At 30.4% G+C, this 22,467-nt stretch overlaps 1 protein-coding gene and 1 non-coding gene across 2 annotated transcripts in view; both read right to left on the reverse strand.

Annotated features, from left to right (window-relative positions):
• LOC123302172 (transcription factor Ken 1) overlaps positions 1 to 22,148 on the reverse strand; it is a 33,920-nt gene extending 11,772 nt beyond the window's left edge. The window contains exon 1 of the mRNA XM_044885001.1: positions 22,026 to 22,148. The gene's annotated coding sequence lies outside the window, so the exon portion shown is untranslated. The remainder of the gene's footprint in view (positions 1 to 22,025) is intronic.
• On the reverse strand, positions 12,127 to 12,198 carry Trnad-guc. Its single transcript has one exon. It is a non-coding gene; the product is annotated as a tRNA-Asp (tRNA).
• Positions 22,149 to 22,467: the final 319 nt, after the last annotated feature.

Below are 22,467 nucleotides of genomic sequence, written 5' to 3' on the forward strand. Positions count from 1 at the left end.
TCAAAATGGATCACAAAAGTATGCTCGGAGGTTTTTGGGGTCGCTGAACACGATTCCGATGTTACAATTTGGATATACTCTTTCGCTGGGAATTATTCACCCCCCGCTGGCTCAACACAGCAATATTCTGTAAATATTCAACAAAATGGATCACAAAAGTATGCTCGGAGGTTTTTGGGGTCGCTGAACACGATTCCGATGTTACAATTTGGATATTCTCTTTCGCTGGGAATTATTCACCCCCCGCTGGCTCAACACAGCAATATTCTGTAAATATTCAACAAAATGGATCAAAAAAGTATACTCGAAGGTTTTTGGAATCGCTGATCGCAATTCCGTAGTTAAAAAGAAGTTAACTCAAAATAAAGTCAAATTAAGAAAAAAGTAGGAAAAATGTCATTTCACGCAATCTTCCAGAAAATCGTAAAAACGACATAGCACGACATCGATATCATAATGAGAATCAAATGTTTTTGTTAACCAATTCCGTCCGTGGTATGCTTAGGGTAGCGGAAAGGTGGTAAAACACATATATGGTATCCCAATGGGCTCTATAGCCTAAATGTGTCCTTCGTGGACAGCCAATATAACCTAACCTAACCTAAACATTTTTCAAGGGATTTTGATAGGTCTTAGCATTTTTTACCCGTAATAATATAATGTTCTTTGATAACAACTGTAACAGATTAACTGTTCTAGAGAATTTGTTAGATAAAAAAGACCGTATCCGTTAAGCAAAATCGGATCGAAAATCGATTAAAAATTACATAAGTTACAATTGTTTAGTACACGAAAAGAGTATACAATTGCGCGGAATACACGAAAAACGTTTTTCCACAAAAACTTGAAAATTTGGAGGTGTTAGACAATTTTGAAACACATTTTCATGATGTACACATCAAGACCTACAACGCATACTAGGTGTTATACAGGTTCGGTGTTATTCAGGTACGGATTCCTAGCTGCATAAATATTTACTATTTCGAAGTGTGTAAAAATAAAAAGAAAAAGGCAATATAATGATTATCAAAACAAATATATTAAAAAGTATAAACGAACCGAACAATTCATTGTAATATCCTATCTTGGCATTACATATTACATTATCACTGTTCTTTTTAGTTATGTGCAGTAAACTAAGTCTAAGTAGAAAAAGATCGTCTTATTACATCGTAAAAACGCTATCTTTTTCTACTTACTAGTATAGTATACCGAATTAAAAGAACAGAATTTAATTTTCATTTAAATAAAAGACAACAATACTTAACTATCTAGTCCAAGGCCATTTCATTTTCGAATAAAAAAATTACTATACCAATCACATTACGACATGCGTATTTATTACATACTTACTTTTGTTAACTTACTGTGCACAAGTTTTTTGACTTATTATACCATGCATATATGTAATATACAAGGTATACTAAGTTTAGTCCCAAGTTTGTAACGCTTAAAAAATGAGCAACATAGGGCAATTGAGTCTTGGATCCGTAGGACCCATATTGTAAACAGTAAGAGACAGAATAAGAGTTTCAATGTAAAAAATATTCCTTATAAAAAAATAACCAACTTTTGTTTGAAACTTTTTCGTGAGGGCGCAAATTATGTGCAAATTTTACAGTATGTATTATTTGGAAATATCAGTTATATATGTGTGACATGTATGTATATATAATGTGATAGAATAATCAACACTGTCTATGCATGGTATTTCAACAATTAACTCAGTCAATTGTTTGTTTTAACTTGTTCAAATTATTTTTAATATTAGTACACCTCGCGCCAATGGTATGTTGATATTTTGTTTTTTGATATTCTGAATAAAAAAACGCTGGTTTCTATTGGGTATGGTGATTTTTCTGAATAATCCAAATGGATTTATAACTATTAAATCGAGAAAAACCATCATATTCAATAGAAACCCACAAGTAGACACAGGCGATCGGACGTACAACCGAAATTGTACTAATTAGGTGATTTTATGAACACCTATACCAAAATTTTGTTGGTAGCATCAATATTTTAAGCGTTCCCCCCCCCCCCTTGTTTTTTAGTTTTCGGAAATGCACTTCGCTTCCCCTTGTGGTGCCCTATTTCGAGGGCCCAGTGTGCAACTGTTCCTTTGCCACTATTCGTTTGACAGTGACCCCAAAAACCCCGAGTAACGAATTTGGGCTGATTATATGACGAATTTCTCGAAAACTCCAGAAGGCGCCGGGGATTCCGTTCATCCTTGGTACTAGGTACCTCTGACACCTATTCTGTCGCGATATTCGTGTTCAGTGACCCCAAAAACCCCCGAGTAAGATTTTAAGCAATTGTTACATAAAAAAGATGCCAAACTGTAAAAAACATGGAAAAAATGGATAAATCTAAGATAACTTTTATAAAATGAAATGTCCTAATTTTTTGTAGAAAGTATAGATAAATATATATATTCAGAAAGCTCAATGTTTCTATTTTTCAAAATCGATAAGCAATCGAAAATCAGTTAAAAATTGATGAAGTGACAGTTGTATAAGTGCGCAGAGTACGCGAAAAAAGCAATAACTAATCTACTAACTTTCGGTATAACACAATAGGATATTATCATTATAGTCAAAAATAAATTATGAAATTTGAAAAAAGTTAAAATTTATGTAAAAATATACTTAAATATTCTGATTTCGAGTCATAAAAGCACATTTATCTTTTATAATATTAAAATTAAAAATCGTAATTTTTAAACTGTATATCACGTGACCTAAAACGCGGGTAAGCCCTGCTGTAATGTCATAGCGGTATGAGTCATAGACCATCAGTTAGTTCAGTGTAGACAGATGGGTATAATATATCCATAGATAATCAGTATTTATATTTATTATAATCAGATGTCTATGAATATATCTGTCAAACTTATTTGTGTTATTTCGTATAATGATACCGATATTACGTCACCAAATTGGATGCCCGCGTTTTTGACAGTTTAAAAAAGGTTTAAAATTTAATTTAAGTTTTTGGCAAGAAAGCGTGTGTATTTTTCCAAAATAAATTTTTGGTGTCTTTTTATTAGCAAAATCAAGTATTTTTAAGTACTTTTTCAAAAATATTAGAATTAATTGATTAATTTTACACCCTGTATACGTGAGAAGATAAGAATGATTTGGTCGAATGATATGCATGTGATTGAGAGTATATTTTTAATTAGAATGATGATTACAATTGTCTATTGTCAACTCAACTGTTTTGATATCAAATTCGATTTGCTAATGAAAGTTAGGTATAATTGAAATATCCGGTTTCAAGATTCACATTTCATTACACATCTTTAGATTTTTTTTAACTCGTAACTGACACCGTCAAGACATCATTTTTATCATTAATTTAATAACGAGTCAATAACTTAATGAGTTGTAAAGGACGATAGGGTCATACAAAGTCAGTTAATGGATGATTTAAGAGCGTTCCCAAAAAATGCATATTTGAAAAATGTCACTGAAGTGAGCGGCTGGCCGATTTATAGATGAAATAAATGGAAATTTTTTGGTATGTACTTGGTTCTTCGAAGTGACCTTAAAGATCGAGTCAATCTGTTCAATCACCTGAATCTCTTTTGTACATTTCGAGGAACTAGCACATACCAAGAGAATCAGAAGAAAAAACTTCCCATTAACTTGTAAGGAGGATAAGTCTATTTTCACCGGTTTATTCAAGGTCAAGAGACTTCAGATCTTTTTTTGAGATCTAGCTCGTCTGGCCAATCACCTAGACCTCTTCTATACACTTCGAGGAACAAGTACATATTAAGAATACAATAGAAACAAATTTCCATTAACTTGGAAGGCAAAAAAGTCGAATTCCATCATTTATTCAAGGTTAAGAGACTCCAGACCTTCTTTTAAGGTCGAGTACTTCTGTCCAATAACTCAGACCTATTCTGTACACGTGGTGGAAAGCGGACCGACTAAGTGACGTGGCTCCTTCATTCAGTTGATCACACTTCAGATCTTCTTCAAAGGTCGGGTCCATTTCTTCGATTACCCAGGTCTCTTCTGTACATTTTAAACGAAAATTCGAGATCAGTTGTCCGAGTTTATTCAATGATAAAAGACTCCAGGCCATTTTTTGAAGTCGAGTCCGTCTATCCAATCCCCTGAGTCTTTTCTGTACACTTCGAGGAACAAGTACATGCCACAAAAATCAGAAGAAATAAAATTTCCATTTATTCATTATATAGTTTCTTCAGTGGCATGTATGAAAACATTTGAGACTCACGTTTCAAATTTTGAGAGTGGATTCAGTTAGAACTTAAAAAATTAGACTAAAATTAAGAGTAAAATTTTTCGACTAATTTTGTTTTTTATCAAACAATAAACTCTTCCAGTTAGAGTATTTTTAAAAATTTTGATAACAATAAAAATTATAAACTTTTTTGATCCCAAGAAAACGTAATATTTCGGGAATGTCCTTAATTTAATAAATACACTTCAAAAATTATAAAGCAAATTTATTATTACTTTTGAAGCTTTTTTTAAATTTGATTTACAAATTTATAAGTGTGGTAATAAAGGTCTAGGAAAATGGATAATCTTTTTCTTGATTTATCCTATCAATTCATCGAAACTGTCATATTTATTTTACTCTATTGTTTAGCAAAAGCAATCATTTTTTCCAATCATGTGTTGGCGTATGATGTGCACTTCAAAAGATTTTCAAGGTTATATGTTTACTTTCAAAAGACACAGTATTGGCTAGTTTTAAATGAAAAGAAATATTTTTGTTGAAGAGGGGGGGAGGTGGAGCTGAAAGTAGAATATCATAAAGTATTCCCTGAAAATTTCACAGCAATCCGATCAGTATTGACTGAAATATAGAACATTTAGTAAAGCAACCTGGGGCGTTCTGTAGGTAAAATGAAAACTTTAAACGCGTTTTTCTCGAAAACATGTTTTCGCTCTCTGTGACTAGGGCGTCGCCAGCCGATGGCAAAGAGGGGGCAAGTTGATTTATGGGAACAGGGAAAAGTATGAATCCTAGGTAAAAACGCAAAATTTATTTTAAAACTAGACCTATTTTACCATCAATTTCTCTGAAAACAGGCGTAGATCTAGAGTTTAATTTTGAAGTTGATGCTAAAAACAAAGTTTTGTAATCGTAAAATTAACCTCATTAGTGCATTTCCGTTTTTTCTGTTCATTAACACAATAACCCAAAAACGAAGAGATATCGAGCTGAAATTTTTATATCTATCGTGCTCAGAATTCAAAAAGTGTGTTCAAAAATTCCATTTGGTCTTGGGTCCGTGGAAGCTCCAGTAAACCATGAGAGGTAAGGTCTAAATTGGGGTAAAAATTAAAAGTCCTTTTTGTCAAATACTATAAATGATGGTGAGTTGTAAGGGGTCAACTTTCGAGGGAAAATTTTTTGTTAAAAAATTTGTAAATGTTTTGAACCCTTTGTTGTGAATTTCTAGAGACTCATGTCCCGTGGACAACTTTTCTCAGAGATGATTGGGCCGAATGGAAAACATAAAAATTGATTTTGCGTTTATATGACAAGTTTCTGCGCTATCGATTGAAAAAATTTGTACGAAATATTTTTACCTCTAATGAAACCCAATCTCGTGTCTTTTTCAATAATTAAATTAACAATTAATTATTACAACATTTCTATCAATAAAAATTGTTTAATAATAATTGATATAAACAATCATAAAATAAATATTGTTTAAACCTTTCTATTTAAGGTACAATTAAATGGTAGCTGAAAATAATAAAAACAGCCAGTAGCACTCAGCTCCAAACATTACAGGGTAGGGACAGAGCCAAAGAACTTGCACAGTGGCTCACAAAACGTGTTCACAGTTTTCAACTCTCTAAGCTAATTTTATTTTAATCTATATTAGTGTAAAATTACATTATGGTTTTCCTATGTGCTCATCAGAAGAAGACTAAAACGATAATAGTTTTACAAAGTAAGAAATTTTCGGCGTTTCAGTTAAAATATCATAAACACAAACTAATTTATTACAAGTGAAAACAAACAATTGACTGAGTTAATTGTTTAAATACCACGTATAGACAGTGTTGGCTACTCTGTCACATTACACATACATGCATGTCACACATTTGAAAACTGATATACCCATATAATACATATTATACAATTTGCGCATATAATTTGCAATGTTGTTTACGAAAAAATGTTTCCAACAAAAGTTGTTTATTTTTTTATAAGGAACATTTTTTACTTTTAAACTTTTGTTCTTTCCTAACGGTTTACAAGATAGGTCCTACGGACCCAAGATCCAATTGACCTATGTTGCTCATTCACGAACTCGGCTTCACTTTTTACGTCCTAAGCAGGCTATAAAAATTTCAGCTCGATATCTCTTTTCGTTTTTGAGCAATAGTGATGACAGACGGACAGACAGACAGACAAGCAGACAACCGGAAATGGACTAATTAGATGATTTTATAAACACCTATACCAAAATTTTTCATAGCATCAATAATTTTAAGCGTTACAAACTTGGGACTAAACTTAATATACCTTGCATATTACATATATGCATGGTATAAAAATTTATAATAATAGTTTCAAAATATAAAAGTATTTATTGTGTAAGTTTTTTATGTCCTGCATTTTTTAAAGAAAATTGCAGAAATCCCAATATTTTTAATGAACGAAATCCCGATTTAATTTCAAAATCTCTTTTTGATATAAGGAAAATACTTTCTGCTTCTTGTTTTGAAATTTACGTACAAAGTTGCGGGTATCGGCTAGTATTATATACAATATACATCAATTTTATTTAGTATAGCAACTTTCAATTAAATTTAAAAATTTTTAATTCAAGGCTAATGTGTTTGAATTACGTAATGAAACTATTACTATTTGTTTCCTTTTAAAAAATTTATTTATATACAGCGTGTCTGTTTCACTTTGAGTGCAATCACCATTGGTGTATATATACGCAAATTACTTGTGGCAATAAATGTGTAACTGTACATAATACTTATACATTATATGTATACATCTACAAATTATAGCCACACAGCTGTATTGTGTTAATCTTTTTAACAAGACGGGTAAGAACCTTTTTTTTTGGGATCAAAAAATTAAGGTATTGTTGTTTTCGAACAAAATAAGTAGAAAACTTTTAAGATATGATTTAAAAAGATTCAGTTTTAATCAACGGCTACATTCCATGAAATAATAAGGTCTCAACTAAACTCTTAGACTATCTGATAAAGATTTCCCAGAGTAGTAAATATTGCAACAAAATTTAAATCGTTTTCTTTACTCCAAAACACGAGAGCGGCTACAAATAAAGTAACACACACTTTTAACATGACATTTGCATAAAAATTAAAAAGTCAGACCCAAAAAAAATTGTTTCAAACAAAAGTTTGATCATATGAAAGCCTCGATCATTGTGTTTTCTATTTAAACACGAAATAATTTAATATTTTTCAAAATTTTTCATAAATTTTTTTGCAAATGTCAAGTTTAAAAAAACCACGCTGTATATAAATTAATTACAAGAGATTATTTACAAGTTATGTATATTTGTATTTAATGAAATCAATTTTTTTTAACTGTTTCTTTTTGTATTAGAAAAGAAGCGTTTTAATATATTTAACAAATACAATGTTGCCAAATCAATTTCTTGTAAGTGTCTATAAAAAGGTATTGGGGATGTTTCCAAAGCACGTTCCCAACTAAGTGAAGACTTATTAAGGATTAAATTATATGGGATTTTCCGAGTAAATTCTTTTAGAACTTGAGAAACTTAAGAGCAGAATCTTTCGATATATTGTACCATAGTTTCAGAAATCACTTTTAGAAGAAATAACACAAAAATGCAATTCACTTCATCGCTTTAAATGTATGGAAAAACGAGTTCCGCATGTTATAATTTTCTTTATAGGAAAATATTTGTCATGCTTTTAACTTATGAATATTAGTTTTCACAAATTAATCCGAAGAAAACTACCCTTGTGACATAATAAAACAACTTTTAAAAAATACTTCAATATATTATTTGTATATTAAAAATTCAAACTTTAACAGCTTAAATCTATAAATTCATCACCGTAAGGAGTATTAAACAAGTGAAAACAAACAATTGACTGTGTTAATTGTTGAAATACCAAGTTTGGATAGTGTTGATTACGCAAGTGTATTTTTGAAACAAGTACAACTAAATATTTTTATTTACAATAGAATGGAATGAATTTAAAATATGAATTCATTGATACAAAATCACTGAAGTTAAGTAAACAAAATCATTACTTCTATGAAAGAAATTGACTTTAGTTTAAAGTCACGCATTTTATTGATTGAAAATAAAATTGTACTTAGTTGGAATATATAATCGTGTAAATAAAGCGAATATACAAATTAAAATAACATATCTTTACGTGTCTAGTCCGTATGTGATTGAGGCAACTTCATAAAGATTGCTGTAACCAGTGAATAGAGAGTTTGAAATAAACATATTGATCATTTTTATAACATTTACTATATTTTTTGGTTTATATGTAACAAGCATCGATAGTTGGTTAAGCTGTAGACTTCGAACACTAACATCAATAGCAATCATTATCTTGCTTACTTGAAGAAATCAAATTTTTTTTAAATAACCCTATTACCAGGTATAAACCTTTTAATTTTTTATACCTGCTCATGGAGTTGTTACAATCACATCAGTATTTTGATTAATATTATTCAAAATAACAATATTTGAAAATTGTTAGACAGTATTTTACTTTCATATAAACAACTCATGCGTTTGTGTCAACTTCACCACTCAGCTCCGTATGGTAGATGTATCACATGCGTGGAATTATTCACCATATATGATCTCGCGATGAGGTTGATACAACCTCATATCGGTTGGTACTAAAATTTTTTTTTCAGTGTATTCTTACACACAAAATAATAAAAGTACCATTCTTCTGACTTCTTCCGTGAATATACCATGTGTGTTTGTACCATCTAGGTATATACATATCTGTAGTATGACAGAATACATTCGTTTAGTAATGCATCTAAGCGAGAGGTATTATATACATGTATTGAACATTAGTTGGAAAACGCTTGGAGAGTGGGAGTTTATTAGTTACAGATAACTAGTAAGTTCATCAAAACTCCCACTCTCTGCATGCATACAACAGAAGATCTGTCGTATCGTATCTGTAGTCTTACAACACATGTATATAATACCTTTCGTTTAGATGCATTACTAAACGAATGTATTCTGTCATACTACAGATATGTATATGCCTAGATGGTAAAAACACACATGGTAGGATATGCTATAAACAAACTACCCAAATACGTAACAGATTTGTAAGTAGGTACACTTTGTACATGTTTTATTAAAACTATTATAAATTAATATAAAATGTTAGTATATATTGAATATAACCTATAATTAAATACCCAATACATAATTAGTTTTGAGTTAGTGAAGTATAATGATTATTTATATTCAATCTAGTATCTAGTATATGTTTAGGTATCATGATGAGATTTTATTTGCAATATTATTTTTATTTGTTGTTGTAATTAGTTATTTATAAATAAATATGGATGATTAACCAATATGCAAATAACTATTTAATTATTTATAGAAAGAATTGTTTAATTTTGAAATAGTATCGACAGCGCTGACATTCGCAACCACATGTAATACTACAGTGTAACCTAGTTAAGTGAGACATCAAAGGATCTGAAAATTTGTCACATTTATAGAGGTATTCCATTTACCCAGTGTCTCAGATATCCAGATATAAATAATTATCTGTCTCATTTACTGAGGGTTTCATTAATAGAGGTCAGAATACACGTTATTTCAGTTATAGAGGTGTGATTATTAAATAAAATAACGAATTATCAATATCATTGCTGCTACAAAAATTATGAATACCGAGCCTTCGTGCGAAACCTTTTGCCTTTTCTTTAATCACCTGTCCACTTACCGGAACGTTTTTGTAACAAAGTTTGCTTGTCTTTGTTAGCAAACTCTGTTCAAGTTTAGAAAATTCAGATAAACGTACACGTTTTAGTTTACCTTGTCCTTCGGAACATTGTGATTAAATTTTATCTTTATTCTGAATTATTCTACAAAGAGTAGATTTTGGCACATTAAATTCGACACAGACTTCATCGCGTGTCTTTCCACTGTCATAAATGGATATAAACTTCAGTTTTTCACGCACTGATAACGATTTGAGCCTTTATTTCGGCATTTTTCAAATAAAATACGATAGTAAGCAAAACTAAAATGGAAGATCATTAAGGCTCAAAATTAGTTAAATGCGGAATTTGTGGGTAGAATAAGAATGAGTAAGTAAACAAACAAAACGATGTTATCTCAGTTCTCAGTTAGAGAAGTTAATGCATATAAAATTCACTTGCTGTCTCAGTTTTAGAGGTGACTATGACGATAAAATCGAAAAAACTAATCCCAGATATAGAGGTATTCTTCGCCCCACTACCGGAGGTCATTCAGTGCCAAAGTATGGGGACCTTATTGGATAAGTGGGACCTGGATAAGTGAAAAACCTCCATAACTGAAACTCACGCTGTGGCGCAATCAGGCGTAAATTATATAGAATGTATTATATGGGAATATCAGTTCTGTATGGTTATCTAAGAGTGGCTATCTTTCCTTACATGGTATTTCAACAATTAATTCAGTCAATTGTTTGTTTTTACTAGTATTTTATTTAAATTTCACTTCGGTGGCTATGCAAATCCGTTCTTAAAGGCTAAAGAAAAATACGACAAACATAATTTATTAAAATGAGAATATTGGCATATGATTTCGAATAATTCATTTAATACAAATGTAGAAACTTCGATGTCAGAGTGCATGACTGACTTGTAAATACTTGTAAATAAAATTGCATATAGATTATGCAAAAAATGATTAATTCATACAAAATTGTTTATGTATAATAATTTATTCAAAATATAAATCTTAAAAACAATCAATCGTATACCAATAACTTATATTGAGTGATCAATTATACCAATTTTTAAAATGAGTTTTATAAAGTAGAACGTGTAACGTTGCCAACTACAATGCTTGAAAAACCAAAATCCCCGGTTTTAAAATCTGGAGATTAGAGAAATTTCTATTTATGACTAGAGTGATACCCACCCGCTTCGCTGAGTTTAAATTTAAAAGTAAAGATTGATAAAGATTGCTCTCGCTTATCCCCTTTCTATAACACTCGAAATAATGGTAAGGATTGTTTTACACAGGTAAAATATATGTATGGTTTTCTATTTTTTTAAATGTATAATAGTAATTAATGAAGGAGTATATCAGAGAAGATGGCCGTGAAATATTTTATATTGACTATTTTTACAGAAATCTATAATTAATGGTAATGTCAAATGACTACTTCTACAAAAATCTGTAATTGTAATATGATAATGTCAAATGAAATTAATATTTAAATATTTTTTTTATTAATATATCTTTAAAAATTATATCTCATGTGTTATTCTGAAGTATGAGCTATATTGCTGTACAGTTTCATTAAAAACCATTCGCTAGTTTTAGCATAAAAGCGTCACAAACAAACAAACAAAAATGCTTACTTTCGCATTTATAATATATAGAGATTTAATTAAATTTGTATTAAGAAAGATTTCTTATTCGTTTTTCTGTTAAATAGTCCATTTTCGACTTTAATTCACTCGAAACACTCGATATTTGCAACGAAAGTGCGTTTCTAAATATCTACCAAATGCTTCGTGTTCTAACTCTAATAACTTTCTATATAGTTTTCAATTAATTTATTAGATTAATCTTTACTTTTTTAAAGTAAGTATATGACCAAGTTTTACTAGCATTTTTTTTTTTTTAGTAAATCGGTGTTTTTTATTAGATTAAAAAATCGTGTTTTCTTTGAGAAGGCAAAATTGGGAAATATTTCATTTTAGAATTGTGATTTTTAACACAGTACTTTATGGAAGACAATAATGTTAATTGTTTAAAAATTAAGCGGTGATTGAGGTTCAAAAAAGTTTTCATTGTGAAGAAAATTTATCACGGATTTTGTTTATGCAAAAACAAAAAAAATATTACCTTATAGCGTCAAAGAGAAAATATAAAAAATTATTCTCTCCGGCGGGGAATCGAACCCCGGTCTCCCGCGTGACAGGCGGGGATACTGACCACTATACTACCGAAGACTTGGTATCAATATTCAAAATTTTACTACTGTATCAAATCCTCATAAACGAAAAGTTTTAATAATATAAAATAATTTCTCAAGCGTTCTTAATGTCAATTCTGATAAATCGGTAACAAAATTATGATCATTTCAAAAATTTTTAAATTTTATATTACACTGCTTGACACAAAATCGGTCATGGTTGCAATAATGATAAAAATTATTGTTGGGACAAAGAAAATGCCTGAATATACTTAAAGACGTTCTCAAAAAAATAAGTGTGAAAATTCAGAAAATTAGACTATAATTATACCATGCATACATGTAATATGGAAGGTATAGTAAGTTTAGTCCCAAGTTTGTAACGCTTAAAAATATTGATGCTACGCACAAAATTTTGGTATAGGTGTCCATAAAATCACCTAATTAGTTCATTTCCAGTTGTCCGTCCGTCCGTCTGTGAACACGATTACTCAAAAACAAAAAAATATATCAAGCTGAAATTTTTTCAGTCGGACTTAGGACCTAAAAAGTGAGATCGAGTTCGTAAATGAGCAATATAGGTCAATTGGGTCTTGAGTCCGTAGAACTCATCTTGTAAACCGTTAGAGATAGAACAAAAGTTTAAATGTAAAAAATGTTCCTTATAAAAAAATAAACAACTTTTGTTCAGAACATTTTTTTGTAAACATCACTGTTTACCCACGAGGGCGCTGATTATGTGCAAATTAAATAGTATGTATTATATGGGAATATCAGTTATGTATGTGTGACATGTATGAATGTGTAATGTGATAGAGTAATCAACACTGTCCATACATGGTATTTCAACAATTAACTCAGTCAATTGTTTGTTTTCACTTGTTAAGAGTATAATTTTTTAAAAAATTATACAAAAAGAAAAACTAGTACCGCTTGTTATAATTTTCTTTATAGGAAAATATTTTCCATCCTTTAGCTAATGAATTTTAGTTTTCAAAATTAGTTTTAAGAAAATTAGTCTTGTTACATAATAAAACATACTTTTAAAAACACTTCAATATGGGATTTATATGTATGGCGCGGCGTCTTAACGTCAAAAAGTGATAAAAGTTCTTTTTCTGGAGCTGCGCTAGGTTTGTTTAATGAATACGGAACATATTCGGTTCACACACGCTTAATTTTTTTTAAATCCATAGATAATATTTGTATACATACTTTTATGTTTGACAATACACAATGACATATTTGCATAAATTTTAATATTCGAATAACAAATTTAGAAAAGTAATTTTTTACAATAATAGTTTATTTTGTTTACTTGACTGTAGAGCCCTCATATAGGCAGTTCTACAAGCTAAGGATTTTTGGCGTTTCAGCAATATCATGAAAAATCTAGTTGGCCATTAAAAATAATTTTCTACACGTAAAAATATTTTGGCTGTTCCCTTTAAGAACGTCCTCAATAAATTATGTTTTCATAGGATCATTTTTAAATCGTGTATTCGATGTGTGCGTAGTCATAGTAGGGACAATAAAATCGATGTCAGCGCTTCCAGTGTAAAATTTTGGCGATAAAGAACGCTGTTATGACTAATTTGCAATTCTTTACATGTTAATGTTATAGCAAATGTCAAATTAAAATTATTGAAAAATACTAATTAATTAAACTTAATACATTAAAAATTGTGACAATAAGAAATCAAATTGCACAAATATTATTTTTCAAATGTAAATTATCATAATTATTTATTTAAATTTGTGAGACAATAATATTAAATTTTCAATGTAAGTCATAAATGCAATCCATACAATTATATATGCATCCATACAATTCTATAATTAAAGTAGTGTATGCATGCAAAATTTTAGCTCAATCGGAAATAGGAAAGTGGATCAAATTTGACTTGGAAGATTTGATTATAGACAGACAACGAGACATGTGAAACTAAATAAAAGCTTGTAATAAACAAGACTCATTTTCTTCGCTAGTTTGTAGAACAGCCCGTATAATTTCACTTTGTTCGTGTGCGTCTGTGTTCATCCATCAAACCCACCTACAGATTATTTTGTTTGTGGGAGGTTTAACAAAACGTAAGAGTTTTTTGATGAGATAATTTCTTAGTATATTTTCATTCAAATTGGATATTGGCTGTATGAATTTTTGAAAGTAGAATTTAAAAAACTGACAGATGTAAGGGGATAATAGCCATAAAATGCATTTAAAAAAACGACATGCTATTTTGGTCTATGTGTGTTTACGCCATTTCTATATAAAAAAAAAAACGCTAACTATCAATTATAAGCTTAATTTCGGGACCAGGACTCCACATTCTTGAAACCTATTATAGCTTGGTTAATTTTGTCGACAAATTTGAAAAGTATAGTCTAAATTTAGTAAGATTACATACTTGATTTATCAAAATTGGATAAAATTTGGATGCGATAGAACAAAATTAAATTTTTTTCATTCTGATGACATCATCAAGTTAAAAAATTCAATTTTTTTGTTAACACAGGCAAATTTCTTTCGATCTTATTGGAATTTTTTTTGAAATCCACTAATATTGGGTCATTCTTTTCAGCTGTGATGTCAGTTTTTCGCTAGCTATCAGTTATGTGCTTAATTCCGGGACCAGGACTGCATATACTTGAAATCTATTATAGCTTGGTTAATTTTGACCACAAATTTGAAAAGTGTGGCCCAAATTTAGTAGGATTACATACTTCATTTACCAAAATTGGATAAAATTTGAAAGTAATAGAACAAAATTAAATTTTTTGGTTTTTGATGACGTCATAAAGTTAAAAAATTCAATTTTTTTGTTAACACAGGCAAATTTCTTCCGATCTTATTGGAATTTTTCTTGAAATCCACTAATATTGGGTCATTCTTTTCAACTGTGATGTCAGTTTTTCGCTATCTATCAGTTATGTGCTGAATTCCGGGACCAGGACTCCATATACTTGAAATCCATTATAGCTTGGTTAATTTTGACCACAAATTTGAAAAGTATGGCCCAAATTTAGTAGGATTACATACTTGGTTTATCAAAATTGGATAAAATTTAGATGAGATAGAGCAAAATTAAATTTTTGGAATTCTGATGTGAGTTAAAAAATTCGATTATTTTAGGCAAATTTCATCCGATTCAATCTTTTTGGAGTTTTCACATTCTCCACATTCTTGAAACCTATTAGACCTAGTCCTAAGTAAAACATTTATGTATAATCAATTATTATAAATTGATTGATTGAGTATTTTTTTGTAGAATCAAACGAAATTATGTATTTTGGAGAGATTTTTTGCAGTATCTAGCTGCTTTAAAGATAGACAAAGAGACAAAGACACACACAAATTTGGTTTTTTTTTTGCTATCCTTAAAATCCTAAAAATCAGGTAAAATCGATAAAAACATCGTTGTGATTATTCAAAAGCAATGCATTAAATTCGAATCGAATTTGAAAATCTTTTGTTTCAAAATTTCAAAAATAATTTCATTTCATAAAGTGATTGATCAAAGAACGCCGAAGATAAACGAATTCGATAATAAAAATATGAGAAAATACAATGAACCCATAAATAAAAGTTTCTTTGAAAAATTTATTTCGAAATTAATTAAAACAGAATGTGAAATTTTTTTAATTACTTTTGAAATAAAAATAAAATTTTTATCTTTTTCAATCAATTAGAAATAAACAAAACTGAATCAACTCAATCTGAATCATCGGATGTTTAGGAGGTCAAAATTATATAAAATATTTCAAGGTCAAGGTCAACCGATTTATTATTGACGGTCGTCAGTCGTGTCATTTTTCATACATTCCATGTACATTTATGAATTTTTTCAATTTGCAGAAAAATGATGATTTATCCACGGAAAATTCTTAAACACTTCTCAAAGTAATAGTATGGGAAGACATGAAATCTATGTAATTTTATAATGATGCAAGTCAACAAGTTCAAATTGATGAAATATAGAAATAAGAGTCGTAAAATAGGCTTTAATTTATTGTCACACTTCGAACGTTTTAGTATTCGCTCCGTGCGTGAGTTTCGTTTCCATGGTAACGATACACTACTTTAATTATAGAATTGTATGGATGCATATATAATTGTATGGATTTAATATTATTGTCTCACAAATTTAAATAAATAATTATGATAATTTACATTTGAAAAATAATATTTATGCAATTTGATTTCTTATTTTCACAATTTTTAATGCATTAAATTTAATTAATTAGTGTTTTTCAATCATTTTAATTTGACATTTCTATAACATTAACATGTAAAGAACTGCAAATTAGTAACAACAGCCCCCTTTAACGCCAAAATTTTCACTGGAAGCGCTGGCATCGATTTTATTGTCCCTACCATGACTACGCACACAACGAATACTAAAAAAGGTCGTCGGCAGTCGATGGCAAAGAAGGGAGCAAATTGCTTCATGGATAATGGGTAAAGTATGAATAATATAAATATATAGAGATGTGTTATTCTGAAGTATGAACTATATTGCTGTACAGTTTCATTAAAAACCATTCGCTAGTTTAAAAAAAAAAAAAAAAAACATTTTGAAAATTTGTATATCATGTATATGAAATATCAAGGTATACTTAATTTAGTCCCATGTTTGTAACGCTTAAAAATATTGATACAAACCCATATCATTGTTTTTTTCAGAGAATATAAATTTAAAAAATATTGGTGGCTACCATGGGTTTCGGGACTCTAATTTTTTTTTTAAGTTTAAAAAAAATAGAAGCAATTCGGTGTCATTTTAAACGCTTTTAATGCTCGGTAATTAAATTTCAGTATGTAAGGGTATTAAAACAATTAAGTTTGTTAGTTTTCACTTACGTGTGTATAAATAGACGCCGTTGTATTTAAAATAATTGAATTAATAAAAAAGCATATAGTATTTTTATAAAACAAGGTTATACTGGTACCAATTATAAATAACACGTGCGCCCCTATCCAAATAAGTGAGAGTTAAAAGGGGTTCATTTACTAAGCCACTGAATCGTAAAATCAAAATTCTGGCAATTAACTTTCCAAATACACAAAAACAACAAATGCGATATTCTTTATTTCGTTAAAAATACACAATATTTGTAGGAATTTAGGAATCTTAATGTATCCCGATATTCCATATTTTAAGTCCCTACAAAAAGGGTTGTGGTCGTTAAAAAAAGTTTAAACGTTCAGTAATTCTTTTTTAGTAAATAATTAATCCATTTTAATGAAAATTGTTAGGGTACAAGGCTTATAAATGACTTAAAACGAATTTTTAAAATTGTCTGCTAGCTTCAGTTTTCCTTAGTTAGAGTCCCTATGAATGAGATTTTCACCACTTTAGAGACTTGAACCTTTTTAAAATTTATTATTATTTTAGTATAAACTTTATACAAATTATTATTTTCAATTATATTTGAGTTTTTCAAATTTTTAATGATGTACAGGGAGTTTCGTATATTCTTGAGAGGAGAATAAATTTGTCTGCTAGCTTCCGTTCAGTAGTGTCAGGTCAATGGAATAAAAAATCATGTTAATTAGAATATCGTCATAAGATTCGATTTCTTGTAAAGATTATGCAAAATAAACTTCAAAACAAAAAATCTAAACTAAAAAAAAGAAAAAAAAGATGTAACATTTTTTTTCATGTTGTTAATTTTAATATTTCCTGTCTTAATATCACAAAACGAAACAATAACTATAAAAAGTGGGAAGATGTTGGAAGGGGATTCGCTGAGAAGTATTTATACTTGTTTAAGGTAGTTTGACCCTTTGATCACTTCTCTTATTAAATAGGTGTATTTAATTTATCCAAACACAAAAAAATGAATTTTGTTGTAATAAAATATGACCGAAATTTTATAGATCCGGAATATTGTGGAAATTGCGAGTTGTTTGTCGACTATAGAGGAGAAGGTTAGAAGGTCTTAACAGATTAGGAGATAATCTGAAAAACCAACAATTAAAGGCATGGACCAGCTACGAGAGAGGGCGAATTGCCAAAAGCCTGTTGGGTGAAGTAAACTCGCTCGGTAACAGAGCCGAGGAGATCTTGAAACTAAACAGAGCTGATCATCGTAGAGTTACTCACGGGGCATGATATCCTGAACAAGTTCCAAAATCAGATTGGGAAAAGACAGTCTCCCGCGTGTGACAGATGCGGAGAAAATTGAGAAGAAACATCGATCCACTTTCTCTGTTACTGCCCGGCGCTCATACAGCAGCGAAGGAAATGGTTTGGTCCAGCCATAGTCGAACCAGAAGAAATTAGGAAACTCAGCACTAGACTCCTAAATCCTAGGTTTCTGCAAATCAGTTGGTTATAATAGCCACTGAAAAGCGTAGCGGGGATAGAGTACAAGAGTCTATTTGGCTAGGTGCTCTGAACCATTGCTTCGAGGCGCGATGCTCGAGCATGGCCCGCTAACCTCCATACCATAGAGGAGAAGGTTGGGTTTTGAAGTTTTCAGCTCTTGCGTTCAAAAATGGGTCACTATTAAAGAAATTTTTTTTGATCTATTTGTTCAGAAGTGCAAAATTCACCACAGCACACTCGTCTTACTTCGCAGTGTTTAGAACTCAATGATTTTACACTAAAACTAGTTTTTTCTCTTCCTATGATGAGCAAAAAAATTTTTTGAGTGGGAAAATAATTTTATATTGAAAGAATGAAAGTTAATAATGGTCTCTCCATAAATATTCCAGTAACACTGCTGCCGAGTTGTTTTTTGTGGTTTTCTATCGTCTGTTTAGTGGACCTTTCCGTCGATTTCGATTTCGACCTTTGAAGAAGGTCTGGAGTTTCCAAGTTAATGGGAATTTTATTTCTTCTAGTTTTCTTGGTTTATACTTGTTCCTCGAAGTGTTCAGAAGAGATCCAGGTCATTGTACAAGCGGACTCGAGCTTTCGAGTGAAGTTCAATGTACTAGTCTGGGTGCCTCATGTTACCTTTGACTCGGATAAAAAAAGCGCCCTTTCAGCGAAGTCAAAGCGAGGAGAGGTGAGACACGGAAAGCATCACCTCCACATTTGGTTCCTCGCCCAACTTTCTACTGCTTCGAAATGAGGCTTTATAATTAAAGTGCAGATAATTAACAAACAACAGGCCGATTAAAAACAGTTTTTAGGAATGCTCCAAAAAAAATTTAATAAAACAAAGAATAAGGAAACTTTAGATTCTGGATCAAAGAAATAAGCACCAATCAACGTTTCGCAAACTTTTATCAACTAAAGTTTTTTGGTTTATTGAATTAGTCTTTTTTAATAATTTATATGTTTGTGTTTTTTGTATAGAGCCTGAAGAAGCTATAAATTAAATAGCGAAACGTTGCAATTAAATGTTTGCTGATTGGTGCTTATTTCTTTCTCTATTCTCTTTCTCTTTTATTGTAATTTTTCGGATCTGATATTTTTTAAATAATAATAGAGCCTAAATGGCCGAGCGGTCTAAGGCGTTTGTCTTCGACTGTTTGTCCAATTAGATTTAGGTTGCGGGTTCGAATACAGGCAGCGGCAGTGTGAACAATTATGATTAATGAGGGCGGTAGAATTGATCACATTGTCGTCGCTTGGATAAGAACGAAGCAACCGACTCCACCCACATCAAAATGTAATTGTAAATATGTTTGTAATTAAATAAATAAAGATTAACAAATAATGATGTGGGTGGCCTCTGTTATAAGATAAGATAAGTCAGAGAAACGGAAGTTAAAACCCATTCTTATTATTATTATATTTTTTAAATAATAATAAAAATCTTTTTTTTTATCGATTTTTTGAAAAATTAAAAAAAAAAACTGAAATAAATATGCAGTTGTATCTGTGTATTGATTTCATGTACACACACTAAGCCTGTGTCTTAAGTATTATGTACCATAACATGGCTGTTGACACAAATATTGACTATAATTAGCGAACTTGACTATAATGGCTAAACTACCTTAAGACGTTTATAACAATTTAATGTAAATAATTTTTTAGCGGAAGTGTACACTGCGAGACTCTCCTTTCCCTCAAATAAAGTTTTATATAATTATAAGAATTTAACAGACCATGAAGAGAACTGAACCCGATTAATCACTAGAAATTAGCATATTATATACATATAGAAACAGGGTTGGACATTTTACTCTGCCATAGGTCCATAGTAGGCAGATCCAACTACCATCTATTTTGATACGGAGTAAATTACCCCTCCATTTTTATACTGGGTAAAATCATCCTAAAAAATTTGTGAAATTTGTAGAAAAACGTGTTTTGAAATCATTAGTCTAGTCCAGGGGTCGGCAACCTTTTGAGTCAGAAGAGTCGAAAATTACAATTAACAAAATATACCAAGAGCCAGGGACCAATTTTAGGTTGTCATTTCAAAAGTCACGAAAATTTTCATAAAAAAATCTCAATACCTACAGATACTGAAAAACCACTTCTGGCAGCCATATGTGGCCGAGTTGGACTACCCTAAATTTTTAAAGAGGGTAAGAAATTAGGCTCATTTTTGTTAAAGTATAAGTCATAAAATTTTAGGAAATTACTTTCGACACTATTTTTACTTCATACAATTTTTGCCAGAACATTTACATCCCTCCTAATTGTTGCATCCCACCTTTCGTTTTTAAACATGTAGAAAAATAGAATTTTACCATATTTTAGGCGTTTTTTCACCTGGCTGCCTAATGTTATTGTGCTCATTCGACTACTTGTGCTTTTCTAGCTTTGGAGCAAAAGATATTGCTCAAAAATTTTTATCACCTCCTATCGCTTTGTTCTGAGGACAGAAATGGTGAAAAATTCGATGGTATTAATTCGAGAGTATTGTAGTATTTATTTCAATAACTCTCTTCCAATTTGCTTTTCAGCTCTGTAAATTGTTCACCCCACAAAGCTTTACTTATTAAATCGATCAATTGCAAAAGAGATCCAGTATCAACTCCAAATGGCTCAATGTAGATTTCGTTACTATTTGTGTTAGAGCCTAAATGGCCGAGCTGTCTAAGGCGTTTGTCTTTGACGGTTTGTCCATTTAGACATAGGGTGCGGGTTCGAATCCAGGCAGCGGCAGTGTGAACAATTTATAATTAATGGGAGTGCAGAATTGATCACATTGTCGTCGCTTGGATAAGAACAAAGTAACCGCCTCCACCCACATCAAAATGTAATTGTAAAATATGTTTGTAATTAAATAAATAAAGATTAACAAATAATGATGTGGGTGGCCTCTGTTATAGGCGTATATGTCAGAGAAACGGAGGTTAAACCCCATTATTACTATTTGTGTTTAGAGAATTTACCATGAATGCTAGAGTGATTTTTTTGGGTTATTACAAATTTTTATTTTGGCTGAAATGACACAAGTGTCTCAGTTCAAATACATTTTTTCGGAAGCGCATTCTCATTTGTCTCTTCAGCGGTGAAAAACCGCGGTTGATTTATAATATTATGATTTAATTATATAGCCGACAGGTTGTTAAGACATAGAATTGCTCAACATTCATGGAATTACCCATATAGAAAAATCGGGTTGAACATCGGTGTGGCATGATATAAATTATCAACACTTAAAATTGATATATTTTCATCAAACTTTTTTTATTATGACTTTTTTTCGGTTGAATTAAATTAAAATACAGTGTGTAACAAAACTTGGTGGTAAATAATTTAAATAAAATTATTTTACAACTTCAGTATTATTGATTCCACACGACAATCAGTTTCTCGAGACTATAAAATAAAATATAACATGCAATAACCACTACAGACCCTCTGAATCTAAACTGTTGCCCCAATAAAACTTAATAACAATTCAGATTCAAACATAAAAAACCCCGTACAAAAAACAACAACATACCTAAAATAAATCCACTGCGTAATTATCCAAATCCATGAAGACACATTAACAACAAAATAATTAGCTAGCCACAAAAATATTTCGCACTGAATTTAATACTTTCCAAAAATAATTTAAAAATTTTTCAAACCAAAACAAAGAAAATAAAAAAAATTTTTTTTTAAACAATAATTTCAAAATTTGAAAACTATTTTTGATATTCACAAATTTTTTCGGTACCATAAAAATAATTGTCTGGCCCAACAATGACAATCACGTTTTGAATAATTTTTTTTGAATCATACCACTTTTTTGCATACACTGTATTTGTTGGTAACTGCGCGGTATCCATGTTCAAACACCAACACAACTTTTGTTAAAAAACGGCTTGTTTTTTTTTTTTTTATTATTTAAAAAAAATTTTCACAATCACTTTTTTTTTTCTTCAAAAAATATCAAAAAT

The sequence above is a fragment of the Chrysoperla carnea genome, chromosome X, assembly GCF_905475395.1.
Source record: "Chrysoperla carnea chromosome X, inChrCarn1.1, whole genome shotgun sequence".
In the NCBI taxonomy this organism is placed as follows: Eukaryota; Metazoa; Arthropoda; class Insecta; order Neuroptera; family Chrysopidae; genus Chrysoperla; species Chrysoperla carnea.